Source organism: Lissotriton vulgaris, chromosome 7, assembly GCF_964263255.1.
Source record: "Lissotriton vulgaris chromosome 7, aLisVul1.2, whole genome shotgun sequence".
NCBI classification, from domain to species: Eukaryota; Metazoa; Chordata; class Amphibia; order Caudata; family Salamandridae; genus Lissotriton; species Lissotriton vulgaris.
This window is the reverse complement of record NC_141695.1, coordinates 1,603,867,466-1,603,894,826: the sequence shown is the minus strand read 5'-3', so window position 1 is coordinate 1,603,894,826 and position 27,361 is coordinate 1,603,867,466. Positions and strand designations below refer to the sequence as shown.

Below are 27,361 nucleotides of genomic sequence, written 5' to 3'. Positions count from 1 at the left end.
TGGCAGGAAGAGGAAACTAACCACTTGACCATTGAAAAACAGATATCAACCCTGGGTGGTATCAGGAGTGTTGATCCTTCAGCCTTCTTTCCCCAGCAGTGAGTAAGAATCTTTCCTTCCAGATGTTTATTCCAGGTCCAGTAATGCTCTGAATTGTTGGTGATGAGATAAAAGTCTTAACATGTGCATTAGCCAGTGACCGGAATATTGCCTTTACCATATCCTGGCAGATGTCCAGCCAAAACGCAACCTTCTTGTTTAATATTTCCTTCTCAGCTTGCTACAAACCTGCAACCATAATGGCTGCAGACTTCTTCCATTCGCAGGAGCCTTGACTTTCCTTAAAGCCATTCCCAAATGGAAGCGAGATAACTTCAACCAACCGAGTACTAAATGTGTTTTTTTTCTTTTCATTTGGAAGCAGAGGCCCAGTTGGCTCTGTGCTTGAATGGTGTTAGTTCTTGAGATCGCATGTGGGATTTCCACTTCAACAGGAATAGCTGTTATATCGGCCTTTTATGATCCGTCTGTTGCTGCCTTCCTCCCTGAGGACTAATCCCTGCTAAATAGTCACAGTTGACACCAAATCAGCATTCCTGATCTCAGAGGCAAGCCATTGTCCTCTAGGAGGCCAGTCATAAACCAATCAGTGTGAGATATGCAGCAAATGTTTAGGGCATGCTATGGAACAAACTGGGTCTTTACCATTTTGCAATCAGGCAGCTCAAAGTGCAGTTTTTTAAAATTGCTTTTTCTCAAAACTCTGCTTAAACCACGTATTTAGATTTTTATTTATTTATTTATTTATATTTATTGCATTGACAAATTACATACTACAGCGTGCACAATACGCCCACACTGCAACATAACAGGATAACATGTAGGATACCATTATTTTCCCTCCCCCCTTATTTTAAAACATAGGCAATCAGCAGAACATGCAGTGCAGTGTAGCGTGTTCCCTTCACAATTGGAAACGATTTACACTTCTAGGTCTTACAGAACGATACAACACAAATATACTAGTTACCCATAAGCAGTTATGACATGTCCGGGTGCTCCATCAGATAGGTAGTCAATGGTGATCAAAAGTCCTTCGGTCTGGATGAAACCCGTGGCTCCACAGCATATACATCTATTTGTTCTTTACAATACACAAGGTTCCTGATCCATTGTACAAGAGTTGTGACAGTTCTACCACCCCAATACATTGCGACAGCACATTTTGCAAACAAAGTAAAAATAGCGACTATACGTCTGTTACATGGCTTCATCTCTGTCAGTCCCACCAGACAGCTCCGGCGTGCACTCAACCGGTTCCAGCATCATGTCAGTTAAGACCTGCACGACACAGTTCCAGAAGTTGTGTATAGCAGCACATCCCCAGGCCAGTTGCATAAAGTTAGCTCCATCCTCCTGCATTTTACACATCTAGCGTCCAGTCGTAATCCGAATCTCCTCAGTTGTGCTGGGTGTGATACAGCTGATGCAAGTATTTAAAATGTATGATTCGGAGGCTGCAGTTGGCATTCAAGCGCCCAGTCAGAGAACAACATACCTCCCCTTCTTCCCTGGCCATAGTGACAACCAGCTCAGCATTCCACTTATTAAGAGATGAGGATTTAGACATGAAATGTTCCTTCTGGGTGGCACAGTATAGTCTAGTAATCAGCCCCTTGCTCTCCCACACTATTAATACCACTTGTAACGCTTTAAGCATCTGTGGCTCCTTAAGAAACCCGGGATGAGGTGCTCTCACAGCCAAGCACGGTCTAGTGTATATAAACCCATGCATTCACAGCCAGAAAGTCATTCAGGGTCAGGAACAGCCCATCAATATACATCTACCCATGCCTAGTGACTACACCATTTTGCAAGACGCTCATTGCCCCACGTTCCTGCCCAGCGGAGATACCCGGGTGCGCAGCAATTGGCATGGCTGGTGCATACAAATACTCCCTCCCTGCTCGAGCACCCAGACCTTTCCACGCCCTGACAGTGCTCTTGACCGTGTTGATCTCTTTCCTGGTACCACCATTGCTGTTATGTAAGACCATAGCGGTTAGCGGGATAGGAAAGGCAGTGTCCTCCTCCACAGCTAAGTGTGGCAGATAGCGCTGGGGGAAATGCTAGTAATGTGCGAATTGCCCCTGTGCACACAGATGGTACAGACGCAGATCGGGCGCCTCAAACCCTCCCCATTCAAACGGCAGCGTTAGAGTGCCCCAGCTACAACTTGGCTGCTTACCAGCCCAAACCAGGTTAAACAAACAGGACTGGAAAGTTTTAAATAGTAATCACAAAAGAGTACCAGAGGGTCAAGAGTGAGACAGGCTAATTATCAAGGACAGAGAAGGTGTAACGCTCCCACTAGCCATATGACTGAGAGACGAGTGATGTAAAACATGCCAGATCAAGATCAGTGTCTGGTCTCTGGCTCCCATCAGTCACCACTCGGAACCGCCCTTCATCATTTGGGGCTCCGAGGACCAACACTATACTAGATCTTGGTTCTCTAGCAGAAAGGGATTAACCTTCCTGTTAGTTAGTAAGTGTTGGTGTTATGGTTGAGACCATATGTGTTGGTAAAGTAACTGACAGGGTTGAAAAAAAAGGTGTGGTGTGCAGTGCAAGGAAAACCAGGACAAATGTAAGGGGGTGAGTAAAATTGGTTTTAAGGAGCAAAAAAATAATTTAATAGGGTATAGCTCCTAGCACCAATATTAAAAAATAGCCAAGACAGGGTAAATCTATGACCTGTCTAGTGGTGTAACGTGGTCGACATGTTTCAGCAAAAACCGGCCAATAGCCTTGCTTTCTTCAGGACCTTAAATGTACAGCTACTGCAAACAAAGAAACCAAATGTGACAAATAAGTGAAATATATTGTAGGAACGACACAGAAAAGTCACCTGAACCTCCAGGTGTGTCTGTTCCAGATCTTCTCACATAATCAGCAGTGGGCTGAAATAAAAAAGCATGGCATGAGCTAATCCCCCCATACCTGTCCGAGATAAGCCTGTCTATTACACCTGGTGCAATCATCAACATAGGTGTAGTCCATGTCTCGGGATCCGAACAAGCACACTGACCAAACTAGTGTAAGACAAAAATCGTGGAAATTGAACCATTTCAAGTTTCACAGGATGCTTCTTACCTGATTAGTAAGAAGTATACACCTCACCCCGCCTGGCTACGGCTCAGGACTGGTGAAGCACCGCTCTAAAACAGGTGAATAAATTCAAAAACAAGAATCATCCACCATATCGTGCCTGGACTTAATCAATGAGAGCACTTGTCATGTATAGATGCTAGCAATTAGTGTAAAGCGGTGGAAGATGTTATAACCGCTTGTAAACTAAAGATATATCACATTATTAAGCTGTTGTTACATGCTACCTTCAGTTGCAGAATCCAATGCCCAATCAGCTGTGCAATCGAGTAAGAACATCTAATGTCCTTAACCACACAAATAAGTGTGGTTAAGGACATTAGATGTTCTTACTCGATTGCACAGCTGATTGGGCATTGGATTCTGCAACTGAAGGTAGCATGTAACAACAGCTTAATAATGTGATATATCTTTAGTTTACAAGCGGTTATAACATCTTCCACCGCTTTACACTAATTGCTAGCATCTATACATGACAAGTGCTCTCATTGATTAAGTCCAGGCACGATATGGTGGATGATTCTTGTTTTTGAATTTATTCACCTGTTTTAGAGCGGTGCTTCACCAGTCCTGAGCCGTAGCCAGGCGGGGTGAGGTGTATACTTCTTACTAATCAGGTAAGAAGCATCCTGTGAAACTTGAAATGGTTCAATTTCCACGATTTTTGTCTTACACTAGTTTGGTCAGTGTGCTTGTTCGGATCCCGAGACATGGACTACACCTATGTTGATGATTGCACCAGGTGTAATAGACAGGCTTATCTCGGACAGGTATGGGGGGGATTAGCTCATGCCATGCTTTTTTATTTCAGCCCACTGCTGATTATGTGAGAAGATCTGGAACAGACACACCTGGAGGTTCAGGTGACTTTTCTGTGTCGTTCCTACAATATATTTCACTTATTTGTCACATTTGGTTTCTTTGTTTGCAGTAGCTGTACATTTAAGGTCCTGAAGAAAGCAAGGCTATTGGCCGGTTTTTGCTGAAACATGTCGACCACGTTACACCACTAGACAGGTCATAGATTTACCCTGTCTTGGCTATTTTTTAATATTGGTGCTAGGAGCTATACCCTATTAAATTATTTTTTTGCTCCTTAAAACCAATTTTACTCACCCCCTTACATTTGTCCTGGTTTTCCTTGCACTGCACACCACACCTTTTTTTTCAACCCTGTCAGTTACTTTACCAACACATATGGTCTCAACCATAACACCAACACTTACTAACTAACAGGAAGGTTAATCCCTTTCTGCTAGAGAACCAAGATCTAGTATAGTGTTGGTCCTCGGAGCCCCAAATGATGAAGGGCGGTTCCGAGTGGTGACTGATGGGAGCCAGAGACCAGACACTGATCTTGATCTGGCATGTTTTACATCACTCGTCTCTCAGTCATATGGCTAGTGGGAGCGTTACACCTTCTCTGTCCTTGATAATTAGCCTGTCTCACTCTTGACCCTCTGGTACTCTTTTGTGATTAATGTTAGCTGGGCATGTACTCAGAGCTGGTCATTAAATTGCCCATGGGTCCCCTTTACTGTACGTGGTTTGGAAGTTTTAAATAGTGCCATATTCAGGGCTAACGGGATGTTTACAAACAAGTAGAGGAGTTTGGGAAGAATTGTCATCTTTGCCATACTATTCCATCTGCCAAGGACAATGGAAGACTTATCCATCAGGCAACTTGTTCGGTAATTTTGGTTATACCGCGCCCATAATTTGTACTGATCACGTATCAGGGTCTCTGTACACCCAGACCCCAAGATATTTAACTGGCTTCATGGACCAGGCAAGCGGGCACACCAGGACAGTTTCTTGAGTGCATTCAGTTAGTGGAAAGACTGGTGACTTTGCCCAATTTATTCCCAACCCTTATTGTCACTCAAATAGGATGTACTCGCGTAGTATGGATTCCATATGTGTGGCCGATGCCCGGATGTACAGAAACAAGTCATCCACATACAGTGAGATGGCAAGGGAACGCCGCCGAAAACCCAGAGCGGCATTACCATGTCCCTTTCTGATTTTACACGCCAGCGCCTGGAGGGAGTAAACCTGTCTGGTACCCCTACATACTGTGATTGGACTTGATACCCACCCATTAACATGTATCGTGGCAACCGGGCCGGTATACAATAGGCTCACCCGCTTCTGGAAAAACGGCGGTATTCCCATTCTTTGCAAGACCACAAACACATACCCCCATTGAATCGAGTCAAAAGCTTTCAACGCATCCAGGAGCATCACCACGGCCGGGAGCTCTGGATCTAACTGATGCAGCACTTCGAAAATGGTACATAGATTATGTACGGTTGATCGCTTGGGCACAAATCCCGTTTGGTCCGGGAGGATCAGGTTGTGTACCAGGGACTGAAGCCTATTAGCAATAATTTTCGCCAATATTTTGGTGTCCATATTTATTAGGGACAATGGCCTATGCGACTCGCACCTGTTAGATTCTTTGTCCTGCTTCAATAATCTTATAATAATCTCTTCCCTTTGGATGGGAGGCAGAGCACCAGTTTTACATGCTTCAGCAAATACCTCCAGCAGCCTAGGAGCCAGAGCCTCGGTATATGTTTTATAAAACTCGCTAGGCTGCCCATCTAACTCAGATGCTTTGCTGGATGGCAGTGCCATTATAGCTTCTCTGATGTCCTCTACCTTAAAAGGCTGTGCCAAATATTCCTGTTGACCAAGGGACAACCACCCCAGTGCTATATCATCCAGATAGCCTGATATCTTGCTATTGCTCGCGGACGGCCTATTCCCATATAGATCTGAGAAAAAGTCAAGAAACGCCTTCCTAATCTCGGGAGTGGTGTATTGAGAAGTGGAATCACTATCTAACATCTCTACGATATGCTCCTGACCCTTTTGGAAGAGCCAAATTATGCGCCAGAGAATGACTGGGCCTGCCTCTCTCCCCATAGGCGGTACAAAAGGGGGTGGTAATGGACGGAGCATCTGAACCAATCAAACACTCACACCCAGTCAAAAGATCTGGGTTTAATCCATTGCCGTTCTTTAGCCCACTCTGCCACCCCAGTTCAGACATGGCTATATGAAAATTAGCCTGACCCTGTGCCTCATGGGAACAGTCCAGCCCAAACTGCCAAGCCATGCCTTCCCTGGACCGAAAACAAGCTTCCGAGGGCCGGTTTCTGGCATTCCAGCCGTCTTCAGCCCGGCTTGCTTGAATCGAGTGGCAAAGTGAGCAAGGGACTCACGTCTGAGCATACATTGCCACACTTATGGCGGCCAAAAGCGGTACAAAAGGGGGTGGTAATGGACGGAGCATCTGAACCAATAAAACACTCACACCCAGTCAAAAGATCTGGGTTTAATCCATCACCGTTATTTAGCCCACTCTGCCACCCCAGTTCAGACATGGCTATATGCAAATCAGTCTGACCCTGTGCCTCATGGGAACAGTCCAACCCGAACTGCCAAGCCATGCCTTCCCTGGACCGGAAACAAGATTCCGAGGACCGGTTTCTGGCATTCCAGCCGTCTTCAGCCCGGCTTGCTTGAATCCAGTGGCAAAGTGAGCAAGGGACTCACGTCTGAGCATACCCTGCCACACTTATGGCGGCCAAAAGCGGTACAAAAGGGGGTGTAATGGACGGAGCATCTGAACCAATCTACGATATGCTCCTGACCCTTTTGGAAGAGCCAAATTATGCGCCAGAGAATGACTGGGCCTGCCTCCCTCCCTATAGGTGCACGCCTTACTCGTCCTGGACCTATGCGGTATTTCCTGTTCCGCAATCTGATTATGTTCTGATACCAAATCTCTAATTTGAGCTAACCATGTTGACAAGAGCCTCTGTTAATACCCAGGGTCCAGCCCACTTATCTCCTCAACTAGGCCCTGCAGCCTATTCTGAAGTGCTTTTAATACACCTGCCTGCACCCCAATGCATTCTCCCCTTATGGTAACCTTAAAAACCTCCCAAAGTGTGCCTGCCCCGTCAACCAAACCTTCATTTTCAACAAAAAAATGTAGTAAGAGCGTCCCCAATCATGGCCCGGAACACAGAGTTTAGTTGGGACGACAACTACAGCCGCCACTGAAATGGTGGCCTGGCAATAGCAGGCATGGCCAGCTCGAGGAGGACAGGAGCATGGTCGGGCAGCATTTTAGCCAGGTAATTGACTGCCACTGTCCACGGGCACACCTCCTTGGAGACCAACTAGTAATCCAACATGGACCACACTCTGTGCACCACGGACACGAATGGCTCCTCTCTCCCAGCATGGTTTCGGCACTGTCAGATATCCATGAGACCCTCAGCCTCCATCAGCTCAGAGAGCACAAGTACGGCCTGTTTCCCCTGCTGTATTGTGTCAGCTGACCGATCTAACTGAGTATCCAGATACACATGAAGGTCCCCGCCCCATTTCACTACAGAGAGGGAGAAGGATGCAATTCGCTTCCAGACATCGTTGTATAGGACAGGGTCGCCTATATTAGACAGAGGCAGAGGACCGAGTCCTGGTCTCTATAGTTTAGCCACCACACGATGAGCGGGTGCGGCAGGGACCCAGGAACCGGATGAGCCGCCAGCGAGTTGTGCCCTCGTTCCACAATCAACATAATGGACAGATTTTTAGGCCCAAAGATTTAGTTAAGTATCACCTTGACATAAATCTCCAACTTCCCATTGTTGATCGACTCTTCCAAGCCAGTTATTCTCAGATTGTTCCACCTCGATCTGGCCTCCAAATCCTCATTCTTCACTGGGATGACCACCAAGACTTTTTCCATGTTCAGGACTTTATTGGACACACTTTGAAGGTCATCCTCAGCTATGGAGACATGCTTCTCAACCTCGCCTAGCCTGGCGACCTGTTTGTCCAGCTTCACAGACATATGGTCCATGAGCAGTAATAGTGTGTCAATCTTGCCATCTATAGACTGCAGACTGTGCTGCATTGCCAGTAACGTTGTCTCCAGTGTAGGGATGGCTTCAGTCAGGGCATCTACTTAAGAGTCCGAGTTCTGCCCTTGTTGCGACCTCTCAGGTTTACACATTTCAAATGTTAGGCGGGATTGAGTCTTATCTGTTTTGCCCAAGGTGGTCAGTGCCCTTGTTACACCAGCTATGCCCACTCAGAGCCACAAGGGAGGCAAATAAGCACACCACAAGAAGGGCGTCACGGACCGGCGCTGTATTAAGTGAGTTCAGAAATCACCCAATGCACTAGATCTGGGCCATGGCAATGCGATACGGCAGCTGCCAGTAACCACAGCCGCAGGTGTCAACAGCGCAACGTCTCAGCCAGGGCACATCACATCCAGGGCAGCTGACCCAGGCGCATGAAGGCTGCTTGTGTCAGTGCATCTGCAAGGTCAAACACCCACACCAGGACTCCTAGGCCGCAGCTGCAACCCCCAACCCCCCCAATCAGAGGCCAGGTTCCCGGCACGAGTCAGTACATGCGGCCGCTGGGCAGTCAATCACATGAGGCTAGGGTACCTGACCCTCCATATGTCCTGGGATGGGCCACTTCAACAGGCCCGCTGTGTTCCACCTCTCACAGGCCGAGGTGATCAATAATCTTTATTGCCCACTGCGCCTCAACCCATGGAAGCAACGTGAGCAGACAAGGGAAGCGCACTCCATAGTGCCGCTACTTTCTGGGAGGCTTAACCTGCCGTAACAGGCCTCACCTCTACATCCTGTCACCACCGCTTTTGTATCCTTGCTGTAGCACCCGGTCAGCAGGGCGCCCACCGCTCCTCTCTCGGTGCCCCATAGCTCCGCAGGCCCCGCAGCACCACAGCAAGCACTGGCGTTTCACCCGCAAGGCGGGAGCAATACAGCCCAGGCAGGCCTCCAGATATCAGTCAGACTCTACTTCCCGTAGGCCCCCGCAACTAGCACACTTACTGTTGGCTCAAGCGCCAGGGCTCCGCAGCACATCCAAGCCCCACACAGTCCCGACCATGGCCACAAATCCCACAGCAGCAGTCAGGGAAGTGCGCGATCTGCAGCCACGCGCGGCAGCCGCCATGTCGTCTCCGCCACCGCGCTACACTGCACCAGACCAAATTCTCCTTACTGCTTCAGTCTTCTTGCATCAAGCTGCTCCAGTCGTCGCATGGGAACATTAGCAATGCCATGCCACAGTGTATGGTGCTGGCTGCCACATTATCAGGCAGGATGATGGGCGGATTGAAGGTTCGGCCGGCAGAGCTGCACTAAGGCGCAGCCATCTTGCCACACGCCCCCTAGCGCCCCCTTATTTATCTTTTTTTGATTTTCGGTGGTGAAGTTTCACAAATAGGATGTTTTAATAATAACTAGGGCTACTCATAGAAAATGTGACTTTAACTATACAGTGACTTTTTGCACCTTTTCACTACGGAGCCACAATTTTCCTTAATATGTAGCACGTTTCACTTGCATACTTTGTGCACCCAGCTCTGTAAAAGGCACACTTACAGGGTGGCGTAAAAGAAAATGTTTTCCTACCTAGTAAATCACTTTTCCTTGCCACATGTTCATAAAGTGTTTTTAGAAACTACAGGTCATTTACCTCACAGTGGTGCTGTCCGGAGACATATACCATGATCATATGTGTGGGTGGTGTAAATGCACACGGCTGCCCTTGCATGCAGCCTTTCCTCGCCAGTGGCGCATTTTCTGCTCTAGTAGCCATGATCTTATTGGAAAGTTCACTAAACCGATTGGGTTTAGGCAATTTAAAAGTACAATTTTAAGGCCAGAGTACAAACACTGGGGAACTGAATGGCACAAAGTCATAAAACCAACAAAATAAACTACATGAAAGCAAAAAATCAGGGGAGACTATGTAGTAAACAGAGTAGTAACAATAAGAGTAAACAATAAGTAGTAGCTGATAGAAACTTTTTTTTTAATTCAGGAAGATTTTCTTAGCTTCAATTGGTACATTTATTAATGAGCACTTTTTCTCACCTGCTATATCTATACATTACTATTTAAACTTACCATGCTGGTAGTTTGGTCTTCACTGTTTTGGAAGGATATTTTGCAGCTCGATATTTTGTACTCCATATTCTGATACTGTGGCATACATCAGCAATAGTTTTGTGGGCACCAAGTTTGACTAAGCTGGGAGAGGTGGATTTTTGTTGTTGTTTTTTTAGTACATCAGCTTCAGGAATACTTGCATATTAAAAGGCTGGGTAACCCTTGTTCCATGGAATATGGGTATTATTATAAGAATACTTAAATAATACGGACTGAGTGCCAGTGCAAGTGAACTTGACTATTCTAGTGTGACATTTTTTGGGATTTCCTCCCCTCCACCCGAATAATATTTTCATTATGGGTTAAGGGCTGGTACCCTATAGTCTTTGATACTGCGGTTGAAATGTAGAATAATCTAATTTTTGAATGCCTAATATGACCTCCACTGAGTCCAAAACACGTGAAGGAGTTATAGAACAGCCAAACTATTTTTTCAACGTTATAACAGTGGTTTTAAACTTTTGTACTTTTACATAATGCTTTCCTTGTGCACCACACCAGCACCGAATGTCTTGTAGCACCCTTGTAGTATTTATTTAGCTCAGAACACAATTTATTGATGTATGCTTAGATTTGACAGTGTTATGATTCATTTTATTATGTGCATTGATGCACCTGCAGCGATAGAAATGATTCATTTCTTATCATTCTTATTATTCAGACAGGAGTCTCCCCTGCCCGATAAGTTATAAGGATTCTTTTCTATCTAAAAGCAAATCCTTTGTAATTATTATTTCACAGATATTTGGAATTCCTGCAGCTTCGGAAAATTGGCCGATACCCTTCTTCCTCGGCAGGCTGTTCGGGCCCATTCTGGCACACATGGCGTGTGCATGTTCTTCCTCTCATGCGACATGTGCTCAGGACTGTGAGGGGCAAAATCACATTGAACAGCCTTGAGTATTTCAAGGACTGTGGGGAATGGGTCAACTTATGTGGGAAGGGGTGTGGTGGGACCAGGGGCGTGGCTCGGTCAGTGAGACATGGGGTGAGGCAGTGTTGTAGCAAGGGGGGTCGGTGTGTGTGGTCTGCCCCAGGTGGCCAGAGTTTTGGGGGCGGCAGTCGGCAGCCTCCCCACCTTAGCTGCATCCATCCTAGCTACGCCACTGGGTTTAAGGGCAAAGGGAAAGTAGTGTGAATTGGGAGAGGTACTTAAAACACAGTACGTTGTAAAATACCCACATTTCAAGACCTTCAAAACAGGAGAGCGTGCTTGCGTTTTTGTCTGAATGAGTATTTAACCTCAACAGAGCGTCGAACGTTCAGCGCCCAGTGCTGAACGTTCGGATAACGAATGCTGGCCCGTCGGCCAATGGTCGTGCGCAGCACTGGGGAGGTAGTGCTCGTGACGACCGTTGGCCGATGGCAGCAGTTAAGGGGTTAAAAATCCTAGGTGGAATCCGACAGACACCTTATCTTACCCGACTGAAAGCTCTTGTACCCAACTATTTTATTGAATAATACATTCATCAGGCTGGAGATGTAACACCCCAACAACTTGCCCCCACCCCCCAAGCTACACCCCTGGGTGGGACGCAAGTCCCTGACCAAGGTGGAACCTATGATGTGAGATATTAGATGGGCTTTGCTTTCCTCACCCACCCTTCTTCAACCCGTCCTTGGTAGCCTACCTTCAGTTCACAAGCGGTGTAATGCAGCTTCATACAGTGTTATTATACCGCAGCGAAGCGCAGTATGCGGCAGTGATGCGAGGAGTACTATGTGCTGGATGGTAAACTGCATCTTGTACTTCCCAGAAGGCAAACCCGGTACCCTTTAACTTTACTAGGCCGTGCTGGTGGTAAACATTGAGTGCCAAATGCCAGCCCGAACAGGATACACGCACATGTTAAAATCCCAGGGCCCATAGATTATCGGCAAAACTATCCATTTAGACTGTACTTGCCTTGAAGTTGGAAATCTTTGCTAAATTAAAAGATAAATCAGCTTTTTTCAGATCATTTGCCCACGGAAACCACTCATTTGGGCTTAATTTAAATTGTGATTCACCTATGTCTAAGTATTTACCGAAGTTATTCCTAAAGAAGTCAGTAAGCACGATTAGTACAGTAAGAGATACAGCTTTAAGTTAACCTAAAGCGCGCAATGAGGTGATCTGTGTGAGTGCGATGGGGAGTAGACCCCAGCCTTATCTTTCATGAAATGTCCCACATGGAATTAGAAGGTTAATACTACTTTTAAGAACCAACCTGTTGCCCTTGAGAGAAGTAACGGGCATTTGGGAAAAAACTCTTAGAGAGGAGAGAGTTTGTGAATTGTGCTGTTCCAAATACAGGATCTTAATCATGTGCTATTTGTGTGTCCAGACCTTCTAAGGGCAAGGCGAATGTTTTTGAGACCCTCATTTATCAAATTTAATTTTCGTTCTGCTCAGGAGACCTGATCTTTTGTGTTGTACCCGCCAAATGAAATGGTTTGCCATAGAATATTTCAATTTTTTAAAACATTCCTGGCCATTTATTAGAACTTTTTTTTAAAGAGTTTAGTTGGTATGGGTAATGTTTGCTGGTTGGCCAATGTAGACTTTTGTATTCGTTATAAAGTATGTTTCTTTTATTGTATTGGTGTAATTTTGTGGACCTCCGTAGGAGTTCCATAACAAATAAACGAATTGAATTGAATTGACTATACTTATTCATCCCTAAGTCCCAGCCTCAGGCATTTTACTGCCCCAGCATTGGAAGCAGTGGTCCAGTTAATTTATGCTGTGGCAACCAATGCCCAGTGGTGGCATCCTAGGACATGTCTACTATTCCACTGCTGTACACACAACCTTTTGCAGTCTCCCCAAATGAACAAATTAAATTGCATGAGATTGGTTGAGAAAACGTTCATATGTGGCATTTAAAGCTTTGTATCTTTGTGACGATCTCGGAGCTTTGTGTTGCTACAAAACAGTGTCACAGTGGGCCATGAAACAAGCTAAGGAATCCCCTCCTATCGCTTGGTTTAGTAGTAAAAAAACACAGTTGTAACTGGAGAACTTTGAGCACTGCACTGCACCCCTTACTACTCAGACAGACGCCACTGCACCTGCGGTACTATAAATAGCCACACCTATGGTTACTGCCCTTTTCACAGCTGCGTGGATGAGTTGTCTCATTGGTTTTTAAGTTTTAAAAGTAAAGTTTATTAAATATTCCCAGGTACCTTGCGCAAAAACTTGAGCTATCTTGTGGTGTAAGAGCCTCAAGAAGCGCCAATACTTTCCTTTTGAAACCACACATCCTTAGCAAAAAGAGAACGTGTCACAGAGCCCTCTCCGGCGCTGCCCCAAAGATATGGAACTCTCTTCCACCGGAAGTACGCAGAATCTCCTCAACAACGGCATTAAAATTGGAAGCCAAAAGATTCCTTATGATTAAATACTTACCCTAATTGGGCTAGGCTCATCTGCTCAAAGACATTGTTTCCTACTTCGATTGTTCCAACATTTGTTACTGTGACCCCCTTCTTTGCCCGCTTATACCTGTTTAATGTATTACCCTCCATGGTGCGGTTGTCCTGGAATCTGCGATCAATCCTGTTTTTTTTTTACTCCTATTTGATGCCGATTTTGCATTTATTTCTTTCCTTCCATCCTAATGTAAAGTGCTCTGATATCCTTCGGGATCTTGTTTGCGCAATATAAAACTTTATAGATAAGTACGAAAAAGGGAGATAACAGATAGCAGGTTCACAATATAGTATGATAATATATTAAAAACATTTGAACAATAATAAGATAGGACAGGACATTTTTTTTCAATTATATGTAGAAAACAGGATAAGCGGAGGAAAAAAGAAAATAGAATTGTCTCATTGGTTTTACCCACCTACATCTGTCTCACACGGTGGTAGCTTATTCAGCTTTTCTGAATGAATTCTTTATTTAACAAAGATTCTTGTGCAGTTAATTCTGCCACGTTTGTCACTGGAAGGGAGGGCAAAGCTATGTGATGTGTTCCAGCTTTATTCTGTTTGGGTGGCCTTTATGCCATAATCATCTTTTAAAAGGAATAAATGGCACTGTAACCCCACAGCTTCTAACCTTGGCCAAAGAAGAAAGAAAATCAAAAGGAACTTAAACACTTCATTTTTTGCTGTCTGTCTCACTCCTCAGCAGATCCCCAGATGTTAAATTCAGCAGTGCGTGCTTTTTTTACGCGCCTTGATCATTTAGGCAAAGTAAACACAGCAGTGAATTGCGCAGCCGATTCTCATTTAATTGCTGATTAAGTGGGAGCTCCCATTTGCTGCGTCATCTTTCTTCTAGTATGATCGTTGGATGCGCGCCTTTTCTCTCCACCGTATAAATCATCTTTATAACTAATATTTGCAGTAAATTACTGTAACCCCTTGCTGATACAATTTGTGCTGCCACAATCCTCAAAAGTACCCCCTAATCACAGACCCAGCCTTAATGCTTTTTCCACAGAGCAAAATTAATTTTTCACAGCCATGCAGCAATTAAAGCTCTCTCAATTTAGCAAGAAAATGGAAGTATTTAGCAACTCTCACCCTGTGGCCAGTTGGCCACCTAGAGAGGAAATTCATTGTGCGTCTTGGTCCACCTTGACTGTGCCTCATTTGAAGATATTCCACAGGCCTCACATTCACCATCTCCCCGTAATTACCACTGAGGGTGTTATCGTTTGAACAGCATTGCGAGGGGTACCCTTTCCCTTTAAAAATAAAAAAAAACTGCATTAAACAGCGAGCGTCAGATCACATACAGCCTGATTCATCAAACTGAATTGCGCTGGCAAATGGCCAGATTCTGAGAATCTGGCCCTTTGCGAGTGCGATTTTTGCATTTGGGATTCATCATCCCAAATGCAAAAATCGGTAATAGCGATTTTGCTATTTTGCGAGGAATTACATTTAAGGAATCTCTATTTGAGATTCCTTAAATGCAATTCATCATCCATTTTTTAATAGCGAATTCTCAATTTCGGCCCGCTATTTACCGCGAGGTCAAACCTCGTGGTAAATAGCGAAAAATTAGAAAAATGCTTTTAAAAGCATTTTTCTAAGTTGCATTTTGCACACACACATGTCCTTTGGACATGTGTGTGCGCAACACCTGTTTAAATTTGCATTTAAGGGGTGCTACAGGGTGTCCGTTGGACACCCCTGGCACCCTTTAAATCACTATCTTATTTGCGATTAGCAAATTGCTAATCGCAAATAAGGAATACTCCCCATTCATTCCTATGGGCCTTTTGGCCCATAGGAATGAATGGGGAGTTATTCCTTATTTGCGATTAGCAATTTGCTAATCGCAAATAAGGAATATGTAGGGATCGCATATTTTTTTGCGATTCCTACATGAATCCCGTTTTGCGAGCCTGTAATAGCGATTCCTTATGAATCGCTATTATAGACTCGCAAAACGGGTTGTTGATGAATCAGGCTGATAATGTTTTTGACTGGAGCTAAGGTGCTAAATTAAGGGAGTGCATTCTCCAAACACCTTTTACCACAGTATTATGAAAACAAGATTCTGGAGGTAGTAATGTGTGACAAGAACTATTATCTATGGGTGGACGGAGTTGGCGGAGTGGCATTACGTGGAATTCTGCGGAGTTGCCCTAAAACTCCGTAGAATTCCGCTGAGTTCTGCTACGCCCTATGGCAGCAGCAGAGTCACACCGGCCTCCAACTTAGTTCTCGGCAGTCTAGGTGCACGGTGCTCCCCGTGCCACCCCTCGAGCCGCCATGGCGGTGATCCGCAGTCTTTCTCTTCTCCTGCAACTAATGAAACCTTGTAGGACTCACAAAGACTGCACATGCGTGTGCATGGTGACCCGATCTTCACTCTCCATGTGTGCGCATGCGCAATCCCCTGCATGGAAGGGGTTTCTTAGTACTTTCATTAGTTACAGAGGAGTAGGAAGTGAAACACTGTGGATCACCTCCCCCACACACGCGTGTTTGGATGCGGCTCACAGCATTGTAAGCACGTCTCTGTGTGCATGCCAGATCCAGCAGCGGAAGGAGCCGCTCACTGTGGGGAGAGTAAGGAGTGGGGGTGCCAGCACTATATTTCATTACAAGACTATTACTTCGGAGCTCTTTTCCAACACACCCAGTGGTTTTACAGGGCAGGGTCATAGTAGCCATATTCCAAGCACAGACGTGCCTGCAATCTTTTGACACAAAAAATAAAATCACTAATTGTGAATTATTACGCGCCAGAGTTTGTGCACCTATTGCTTGATGGACCGCTATGGCTCAGTGTTCACACTGCTTGCTTAGTCTCCTGCTCACTCTCGCGCCAGTACTGAGGGACCAGCTCGGCACTATGATAGAAGCGCTGTGTTCTGGTGAGCACAGAATACAAAGACTTAGTTGGCTGCGGCAGCGCATTAAGCATGATTCTTGATATGTCTCCCAGCCCAAGAAAACCACGCGGGTAGCGCACTTATTACTGCGCAATTCCTGACACCCCGGAGGGAATCCAGCTTCTCGAGCCCACATATACAGCAGAGAAGCGGTCTGCCGGGAGACCTCACAGCGGACCTCTGCATCTCAAGAGCAGCTGCTGCAGAGAGGAAACTAGGGGTGGGTGGCGGAGCTACTCCGCTACACAACAGAATTGGAGTTTTTTGCCAAATAAGCGCGGAATTGGCAAAACTCCACAAACTACGTTGGCGTAGCAGAGTTCGCCACCCACCCTTACTATTATGTTCATTTGTTGGATGCATTGTTGTTGTGGTAGTGATGTGTTCTTTTTAGGTCGAGCATTCGAGACCTCTTGTATATACTTATATATACTTATATGTGTATGTAGTTTATGGGCTCTAGAGATCAGCCCTGGGACTTGTCTGCTTCAGCTTAGGGACTTTTCTTCTGTTCAACTGCTTCTATTTAACTGTCTTGATTGAAAACGTCCAGTAGAGGTCAGTAGAATATCAAAATTGCTTTCTGCTTGTTCAACTGCCTCTATGTAACTGTCTTGATAGAAAACGACCAGAAGAGGTCAGCAAAATACCAGAATTGCTTTCTGCTCAAGGTCTTTTTTTCTTCTTCATTTTTCTGGCAACTGCCTCTATTTAACTTTCTTGATAGAAAACGACCAGCAGAGGTCAGTAAAAAACCAGAATCACTTTAGCATTCTCTATATTCCAGTCCATAGAAATTGTCTTCTACGAGCACACGTAGACAACAATACTTTTTTAAATCTTGTATTTTCAGTGATATGACTTTGTGATTTTATATTGAAATCAGAGCTTTGGACTATTCCATTTCCCGTTGAAAGGCAATATTTCTCTCCATGTGTTCACACCAGTTTGGTGCTTAATTTCACTCCATTTTAAAGAACAGTAGATGTTTCAGCACCCAGGTTAATGTACTTCATAGCTAAATACATATAAGTTCCCAAAGGCGAGACCGATTGCCTTGCAAAGGCTTGTTTTTTGTGCTGCTGTATTTTTTCGTACTGCACCATTGCAATGTAATTGATCTGTGTTGTGCTGTGGTGTTATGTTATGTTCAGTTTTGACTGTTTTGTTGTGATATTCCAGGTTACGTTCACACTTTTATCAATTTGCACCAGCCCAGCTGTTAAGGAAAGTTTAACTTTATCAGAAAGTTTATTATTATTATTATCCACGGCTAGTGGAGAATGTTGGTAGTTCTTGGTTGCAAACATTCTTGTTTCTACAGTTGAAGTGAAGTTCTACATCTGACTCCCTGAAATTGCAGAGCCTTCGGCCTTCAACTGTCGGCTGTTGTTTCTGACTCATGTCTGCCTAGTGCTCTCTCTTGACCAGTGGTGATGGGGCAAGATTGTTGGGTAAGGTGACTAGATCTTGAGAACCAAAAATCGGGACACTTTGCAAAAATAGAAGACGGACTGCAATTTTACATCAACAAAGTGGTGCAGAATGACGGCTTTCATCAACTTCGGAAAACAGAAGAGGCACGAACAAAAATAAGTAATATTTAATTTCTAAAATCAGCATCATACATGTTAATTAAATTGATTATTTATAACAGCTACTAACTAGCACAGCTTTAGAACACCTAAAAAAGTGCCCCCGCTTGCTTTAGCGCCCCCTACCCCTGTGCTTTAATGTCCCACTCCAACCCCTCCTGCTTTCTGTACTTTATTGTGCGACACCCTCCCTTCTCCGTGTATTGTTTCCTCCAGCTCTGTTTTCTCACATAATGCACAGCATCGCTTTGCTGCTGTGTAACATATCTTTAGTAAAAAAAAAAAATGTAAAGCTATGATGTGGTAAACAATGACGTGTTATAGCATTGTTTTAATCTGTTAATTACATTGATCATTTATAACAGCTGCTAACTAACACAGCTTTAGAACAGCTAAAAAAGTGCCTCTCACTGTTTTCAGTCGCTCCCCTTTAAAAACTGGGGCATGAGCCATAATTGCCAAAATCTGTTGTCAGCTGGTGAAAAGCCGGGACTGTCCAGACCAATCCGGGATGCCTGGTCACCCTGTTATTAGGTGTCGGGTGACCTCTAGCCCACAGATATACACGACCAGTCACGTGAAAGGAATTGCACTGCTTTACAGAGTTTCATCTGAGATTTGAACTGAGTTGAGCAAGAACCGATGCGCATTTACTAGCGCCTTGCGCCGCCGGTGAATCACTTTTTCTTGATGCACCGGCGGCGCTGTGTGGTGCTCTAAATTTACAATTCCACGTAAAGCCACCCTGCCTGGCTTTTCATGGTCTTGTAAATATGGCCCCTTTTCACACAGCACTTTGCATGAAAGGGGCATGCCATGGATGTTGCTGTGGGTCTTCCCATGCAACACACATGGGTTCCGTCGTATTCCCAGAATTACAACATTTAGCAAACCTGGGAATGCGTCAGAATCCTACACCTTCCCAGGAGAGGCGTAAGGAGGGGCAACAAAGAGAAATCATTATATTTCTCCTAGTTCTTTTCCTCTTTCTTTGCATGCTGCATTCTGCAGCACACATAGAAAGAGGAAAAAACCTGACCTGATTGTTTATATGCAGGAAGGTGTCCCTTCCTGCACAAAATTAATCTCCTCTAAAACACAAACACCCTTGCATGGTGCAAGGGTGCCTGCCTTGGCGCACGGCAGCCAATTGTGCACCAGCTCAGGGGGAGCACAGGGATGCAACATATTCAGGGCACAAGTCCTAAAAAATGAAGTGAGGGACTAACCTAATTAATCAGAATGCAAGTGGCATCACGGCACGTGAGGCGTGTGACATCACAACGCGTGACATCACAGGAAGTGGCATCACAAGAAGTGACATCAGATCTTAAGCCCTCACATATATGTTTAGCAGGTATATCAAGAGTACATTTGAGCACATTTCGGGTATACTTGCAAACCCTCCTGATTTAGGCAGAAGATTCACACTTTTCTAAGCTTCACATAAACCAATGTTGCTTTTGTCAGCATAAAGCTTCCTCTACCCATAGTGTTTTAAAAGAAACAATAGTGATATTTAAATTATTACAACGCTTCCTTAGGGGTAGTAAGCACTATGTAAATGTTATTTATTTTGTGCAAATACTGGGAAAGATCAACACATCTGACCTTCTTAGAGGCATGCATATCTCCTAAACAGAGCCTGAACAAAGTAAAAAACTGCCTCTCTTAAGTATGTGTGAAGTGCTAACAAGGTGTGAGCCTTTGTTTCCCCTCTGCTGCATTTGCTGCTAGGTGTGAGGCTCCTGAATGCTGCCAGCCAGGAGACTCAAACAAAAGGAGGCCTGATGACCCCTCAGATTCTGCCTTTGTTATGGACCCAACAGGAGTCAGAAATAGGAGATCCTATTGTTGCCAATCGAAAGCACATAACGTGCAGGCGCTGCTGAAAGTGTCCCGGTGTTTGGAAATTACACCGGGACGAATTCAGCATCTTTTGCAGAGGGACCTAACTTCTTGGCAGGGTGGACTGAGTCCACCCTGTGAACAAAGTGGGTGGACGCTAGCCACCCTCGTGTACCCGCAACTCGTGCCCTGGACGTATTGTTGTAAATATGACGCATAACTGTGCTTTGAAAGTGACACAGCACGGTACATCCAAATGGCTTGCGGTTCTGCGCTGCGTCACTTTCTTGTAAATATGCCCCAATATGTTTATTTTAAAGACCCGGTTTGACATTTATAAACTGCTGTTCACTTTTATTTTGTACTACTTGTGCAGTAATTCTAAGATGATCAACTGTGCGATGTTAATTATTAAATTGGGACTTTCATCTTGTCTTTGGGGGATTTCGGTCATTGGAAATAGGCGTAAGCAGATGTTTTGATTGGTGGCCTCTTCGTATTCTGTGAACTTTGGTTTTGTTTACATAGTTGGTGGGTTGTTCCTTTCAGACTATGCTGTGTCGAATTGATATTTCTGCAAGGCAGCACCTTCCATTGGCAACAATAATTATGGCCTTTTGAATTTTTCCTAATTACGTGCTCCTTCCTGGTCGACATTAGAATAATTTGCCCTGCCTCATTTATCAAATTTACACAGCTGTAGGAACAAAAACTTTTAAATATCTGCCTTTTGCTCTTTTCAAATGTTGAGCTAAAACTTCATTGAGGAGCTGGCATATTTTTTCTGATCATTTATTGGCCAGTTGAATGTTTGTAGATGATTATAAGCCTTTTTAGAAGAACGTTTGATTTGGCACAGCTAGAAAACCATTCCAGTTATGGTTGGAATTGCTGACTGGTTCAAACAAGTTGAACCGCTTCTAGCTCCCTGTTCCTCAGTTTTATAACTGTAGTAGCATATTGCCTGGGGATTCAGTTGGCACACTGTCAATCTTGTGCCTTCATTTTTCTCACTATTGACCATTCGTTAACTCTCTTAATGCTTATGACCTTTTATGAAGGATGCTGAAAAAAAAAAGCACCACGATGCGATTAATGTTGGCCACATCATTGCACTTTTTTTCATGACTACGCCAATAGATCCTGCATGGGAAAAACCTTTTGGCTTTGCCAATGCTTGTTTATACCTGCTTTCTCTCTATGTAACTATTTTACTATCTTACTACTCATCCTCTTTCTCTTGCTTTAGGCCAAAGTCTGATGTGGAAAAATACAAAATGAGAGCCGGTGCTCACCACCAGCACAAATTAAGCAGTGGATGCACTATTGTACACATTTACTGTTTCAACCATTTCTATTTCTTCAAACTTGGTCCGTTCCTGAACTTCAGCAGATCAGGCTTTCATTTGCCTGTGATATACATGCGCTAACTATGATGGAAGGCTTTTCGGCTTAGGCATGTGCAAGCTGTGCACATGCACAGGGCCACCAAACCCCAGGGGCCACCACATCAATATATATCCTTAGTATAATAATCCTCTGAGGATAGGTAAATATTTGTGTGGCGGCCCCTGGCAGGGATTTGGTGGCCTCTGGCTCTGTTCCACTTCCAAACACCCTGACCCCCCTCTTCACTGGCCTCCGTGCTCCGCCCCGCCCAGACCCCCTCTTCCAGGGCCGCCTACCTACGCTCCCTGCCCAGGGCCACCATGAACCTACAGCCGCCCCTGCTTATGCTGCAGCTGGCTCGCTCACTCACTCACTCACTCACTCACTCACTCACTCACTCACTCACTCGCTCTGCATCACCAATGAGCTGGTGCTTTCTCAGTTGGACACTTTTCACTTTGCAACTTTGTCCAGTATGGCTGTTTGGAAAAGCTGTTCTAAACCAGCACCTCCGCTTATCTTGCAGACAAGCAGTCTCACCATCTCTGGCCGCTCTTGGCACCCCTGCATCCAGGACACCACCAGACTGTTGACCAAAAACTGTAAAAAAGAAAAAACAAGGAAGTAGGTTGTTTCCATCTATGCACACATAATCTGGAGCAACATTCCCACATCCATAAGAACTGCCCCAACGCTGCTCCTATGTAGAAAAGAGTTGAAGAAACACCTCTTTATATCCCATGCTCCATGTAAATATATATTTTTTTTACTCAATAAAAAAAAAAAAAACAAAAAAAAAAAAAAAAAAGAACACTACATCACAATACAATAACAATCCAATAGCCCGCTGCCCCTCCTATAACTCATCTACGCTGTTTTCGCCTTTGATCCTGTTGAGCACCTGCCACCTTTTTGGCTAGGTTGGTGCTATGCAAATACCACATACATATATACCTTATTTTGTCTTTTTTTACCAGTTCCCGAGATTTATGCATACTAACTCAGTTTAAATTTGAATTCATCTGCTATCGTTTCGCCATTTGCACGTCAAGCTATTCTCATTGAGCAAAGTTATAAAAAAAATCCTTACCTCAGATGACATGTTTTCATCACCTTCGGGTGTATGATTGATTTGTCTGTTGAGCGAAATAGGTATTCCAGTGAGCCTGTTAAGAGTTCTATAACAATGGCGGGATGTCTATCACTTTGTAATGAAGAAGTCGATAAAAGCGCATTAGCAAAGGGGTTGTTGCTGGTCTGTTCCAGCAATGCTTTTAGTAAGTCATTCCGTGGATTTTTAGGGCTGGCCTAAATGCAGCTTTAGCCGTTTCGTGGCCTCATGCAACAAACTCATATAAAATAAGACACACATATCTAGAGGCCTCTTCAGCTGTCTCGTCATCCTCGTGCAATAAAAAAAAAAATACATAAATATGAAATGCATACAAAAATGCATACAGAGAGGGGCTTTGCATCTGCAGTCTCCATCTATTGTTCTATTTAATTGTCACTCACATTTTGCTTCCACCCATTACACCGTAAAGCATGGGCCTGTAGGTCAGCCACTGTACAGTGAGTGACAGTATTAACCTAATAACACTTGCACCATCCAATTGAAAAGAAGTGCTCGTCAGTGCCATGTGGTGAGCCAATACTTTACTTTGTAAATGCTTTTTTTCTTTCCATTCGTGAAATTGTTTTAAAATTATTTTTTCGTCATCCGTATATCCTTTTATTGTAAATCTTTGTTATTGAAATTTTCGATACAATAGTAATGATACATAAACGGTGGTAAATAGGCATGCAGTTTGACACTTGAATGACCATCTCAAGTACATTGCAATACGTCTCTGGCCGTACAGATTCGTATGTTCCTCTCTAGGTACCTTCCATCTCCCAGTCCTAACTAGGAGTCAATGTTAAAACAACCGCTGGGGAGGATGGAACAACAGTATTATATGCAGGACATCCAGTGTAGGTGTGCTGACCATAGCCTTGGTTCTGAAATGGACGTTGACATATTCCCTGGCAGTAGGTTCCAGCTGCCTATGCGAAATGCTATTGGAGTACACTAGGGCACAGCTTCTGTACTGCCGAAAGGGTGGAACCTCTGGTCTATTGACTGGGTAACAGTCCAGGTTATTCTTATCGTCCGACACATCGCTACTTAGTGGGTCTATCTCAGTAGTGAACGGATTTATCATGTCCCTCCACTGTCCAATGTCATTCAGTGCCATCTTGTCGGTTCGGAACTCACTCAGACGCCATTCCTCTGCCAGCGCTCACTCAATCATGTCCTGCAACCAGACACCATACATGGGCACTCTCGTCAAGATCCAATGGATAGCAATGTGCCTTTTCCCCCGCTAATAATCCGACAGCAGCGCTTCCTTGTGGCATTTTGCACTTTATGGGTTTCCGTCCTAGCCCTGGTATACATTGTTTTGCATCCATTCCCACCTGTATACGCGTCACCCTGATAAAAGTTGCCTCAGTGTTTGCCCAGTAGTACCTCACCAGTCTGCAGTCTCATAACAGATGGAGGAGTGTTGCTTTGCCATTCCCATATTTAGAGCATTTGGGTGACCAATGGAAGAATATTCTGTGCATTCTCAAGGGGGTCCGATAGGTGCGATTCAAGACATTAAACTGTTGCAAACTTGTATCCTTAAACTATGTTCAGTTGCAGTAATTGAAAGCCAGTAGTACAGTTGTTGATGATACTTGTAGAATAATCCCAGGTGTCAGACTGGATGCCAGAAGTGACATGAGATTATGTCACTGAAGATATATAGCGTCCATCCCGATGTAATGACACCCGCCCCCTTATGTCCGCACATGTAGCACGGATCCGCAACTCTGTCTCTTCTGAAAGTTGTGAGTTTTTCATCACAGAAAATTCCCTGTTGCAGTGTCATGTCACCCCTGAAGCGTTCAGGCTATAAGCCCTGTAGGAACTCCGAGGGGCAGATGTCCATCACAGACCCACATTCTGTTTGTTTGTGATGCTTGGGCTCGGACTTCTATTCTTGCTTCTGCGACTCTTGCCTCTGCATGCATTCTAAGACCATCAAGGGACATGAGGTCGAACTGTTCATGGCCCGTGCCCTTGATCAAAGGCAAAGTCTTGGGATGTCAAGGCCCCATCTGCTTCCTTGCATTCCTCAGGCACAAAGCAAAATAAGGAACCACTAAAAAGGAGGCGGAAGTATGTCTCCCAGATGACCCAGGTCTGCCACAGGATCTTCATCCTCTGTGCTGGAGTTGGTCATGTTAAAGTCGACTGATCCTTCTCTAGGTGCCTTCACACCTGCTCCTTAACTAAACCTGACCTTTTAGCAGACTCCACTAGAGGGGACTCCTTCCTTTCCAATGCCTTTGGTACCTTCTACACAAGATCCTTCAATGTTGGCCCATCTCTGTTCCCTCAAGTATGCCTGCACCAGGGTTTGATCCAGCTGCATCCCTCAACACAATGTTTGCGTTTTTTGCCAGGGCCTCCACCTTGAACACTTTTGGAGCACCTCTTAGGCAGGGATCACCATTAGGTCTCAATTTTCATGCCTATGGTGCCATACTGCATGGGACCTGAAACAACGCCCCCAGTCTTAGCCTTCACACCAGTGCACAACTAGAAAGCCCTGTCATCGAATTTTGTGGCCAGCACCATCATCGAAGCAAACGCCGCTGCTTTCTCCACCGCCTCTGGAGCCATGCTCTGCGCCACCGCCACCGCCTCCTCCCCCATGGAGCCTCCTCCTTTCAAATGATCCAGAAGGGAGGCATAAAGCCTTATTGAAGAGGAAGAGTGCAAATAGAGGATCAGTGAATTCTTTGGCTCATACTCCTCTTAACATATATGGTGATGATTATGGTGGTATACAAAACCCCTAAGAAGTGGCAGGTTCATCATCTGCTAGTGAATTAGACACTTCTCTAGAAATGAACATGAAATTCCCAGATAAAACTCCAACCCCTGAAGTCAGGTCACTTAACTCATCGATCAGGAAGGCTGCAGAGGTATTGGATTTCTAGTTACCATCAGTCGACATTAAGACTATTTTCCTCACAGAAGTGCTGCTAATTATGGCCCCCAACATCTGAGCCATTACTGCCCTTTAAAGACGCCTTGCTGGAGACCATCATGGCAGCATGGAGAGACCCTCTTCAGCTCTAGCTGTTACAGGCTAGTAGCCAGATGCTATTGTCCATCTCCAGTAGGCTCGACTTTTCTATCAGCCACCCTTCTCTAGAGAGCCAGGTAATCAAAGTTATGTGCTCCTCAAGCCAGTTGCACGGGGGCATTACCTACAGTCCTGTCAGACAGAAAGTTCAAATGGATGGAGGCACGGGGGAAGAAAATCATCCTTGTAGGAAGTATGGCACTCAAAGCCTTAAATGCTATCTGTCTGCTAGGCCATTAAACCCATACTACATGGAAAAGGGGTCAGTTCATTGCCTCTCATGCACTGGAGGACATGCAGGCAGACCTTCAGCAGGTCATAAAGAATGGTCAACATGCCTCCAGGAATATTATAAAGTTGGGCTTGGATGCTGTTGACTCAGTGGCAAAAGGGGTGGGCACTTTCATGTCTAATCGCTACCAAGCCTGGCTTAGATCATCAGGATTCTCCAGTGATATACAGGCCAATTTCATGGACCCATATTTCGATGTGGCCCTTCTGTTTAGGGATAAAGTGGATGGTGTCCTAGAGAGGTTTAAAGCAAGAAGGGTGATGGCCTGCTCACCAGGAGCAACCCCTGAGGGACTACAGGCAGTTCTGTTGCTTTCAAGGTTTTTCTAGGGGTTTTTCCATTTGGTAGCAGCAGCCTTACCAGTCACAAGGCCAATCACCTAAGAACCCATTTGTCCACCATTACAAGGGTAGAGGCAGTGGAAAAGGTCAAGGATATCTCCAACAACCCTCCTTCTTCTCCTGTTTGTCCTCACCTGCCTCCCAGAATGCAGTCTTAGTTCATTTCCCCAACCGCACCCGCAACCTGTTGGAGGGCGAGTGTTCTCCTTTCTGCTTTTCCGGAAGGCCATTAGTTTTGACCAGTGGGTCCTAAAAGAGGTGACACCATTCCCTTCCGTTAGGCTCCACCCCTTATCCCATCCCAGTCTTCCTTTACCACTACAGTTTACCTGGCCATACTGCAGCAAATGATGGCCAGAGCAGGAAAAGAGTCAAGTATGCTACTTCTGTTATTAATTTGCTCCCAAAATGCACGGTGGTCTGAGTCTGATTCTGCACTTCAAGGAGTTAAGCTTGTTCCTCAAAAAGGAAAAATTCAAGATGCCGGCCCTGGCGCAAGTGTTACTTGTGTTGGAAGCTGGAGACAGAATGGTGTATCCCGACCTTCAGGATGCTTATTTCCACATGGAGGTATTTTCACTTTGTTTTTTGGGTTCTACGTATTACCAGTTTTCAGTACTTCCCTTTAGGTTAACACTGGCACCGCAAGTCTTCACCAAGGTGATGGCAACGGTAGTGTCTCCCTTCAGATAGTCGGGCATTTTCCTTGCTTGAATAACTGGCGAAACAAAGCTCATTTGCCGTAGATGGTTTAATCCCATCTGCAGTCAACAGTATCCTGCTGTTCGACCTGAGCTTTTTGATCAATAAGCCCAATTCTCACCTGAGACCCTCCCATTGTCTCCAGTTAATGCAATTGGGACTGGACAACACCTTTCGCTGAACCTTTTCCCCTTCATAGAGGATTTCAGACATCCAGAAAATAGAACCTTCCTTTTGTCGAGACACAAGAATTTCAGTCTGGAGGATCCAGAGATTCTTAGGTCTGTTAGCTTCCTGCATTCTCCAAGGCATGCATGCATGTTGGCAAATGAGGGCCCTGCAGTCCAGCCTCTGCAGGAAGTGACTACTGTATTGGGAAGATCTGTCTCCATTGTGAATTCCCCTGGTGCTGCAACGTAAGTCACTTGGTGGGGGGGTGATATAAGCCTCAGTTACGGGACGGACTTTAC

General features: G+C 45.0%; 1 protein-coding gene across 1 annotated transcript in view; it reads left to right on the top strand.

The window, feature by feature from the left end:
• LOC147706077 (ciliary microtubule inner protein 1-like) overlaps positions 1-27,361 on the top strand; it is an 84,681-nt gene that overhangs the window by 54,483 nt on the left and 2,837 nt on the right. The window lies entirely within an intron of this gene.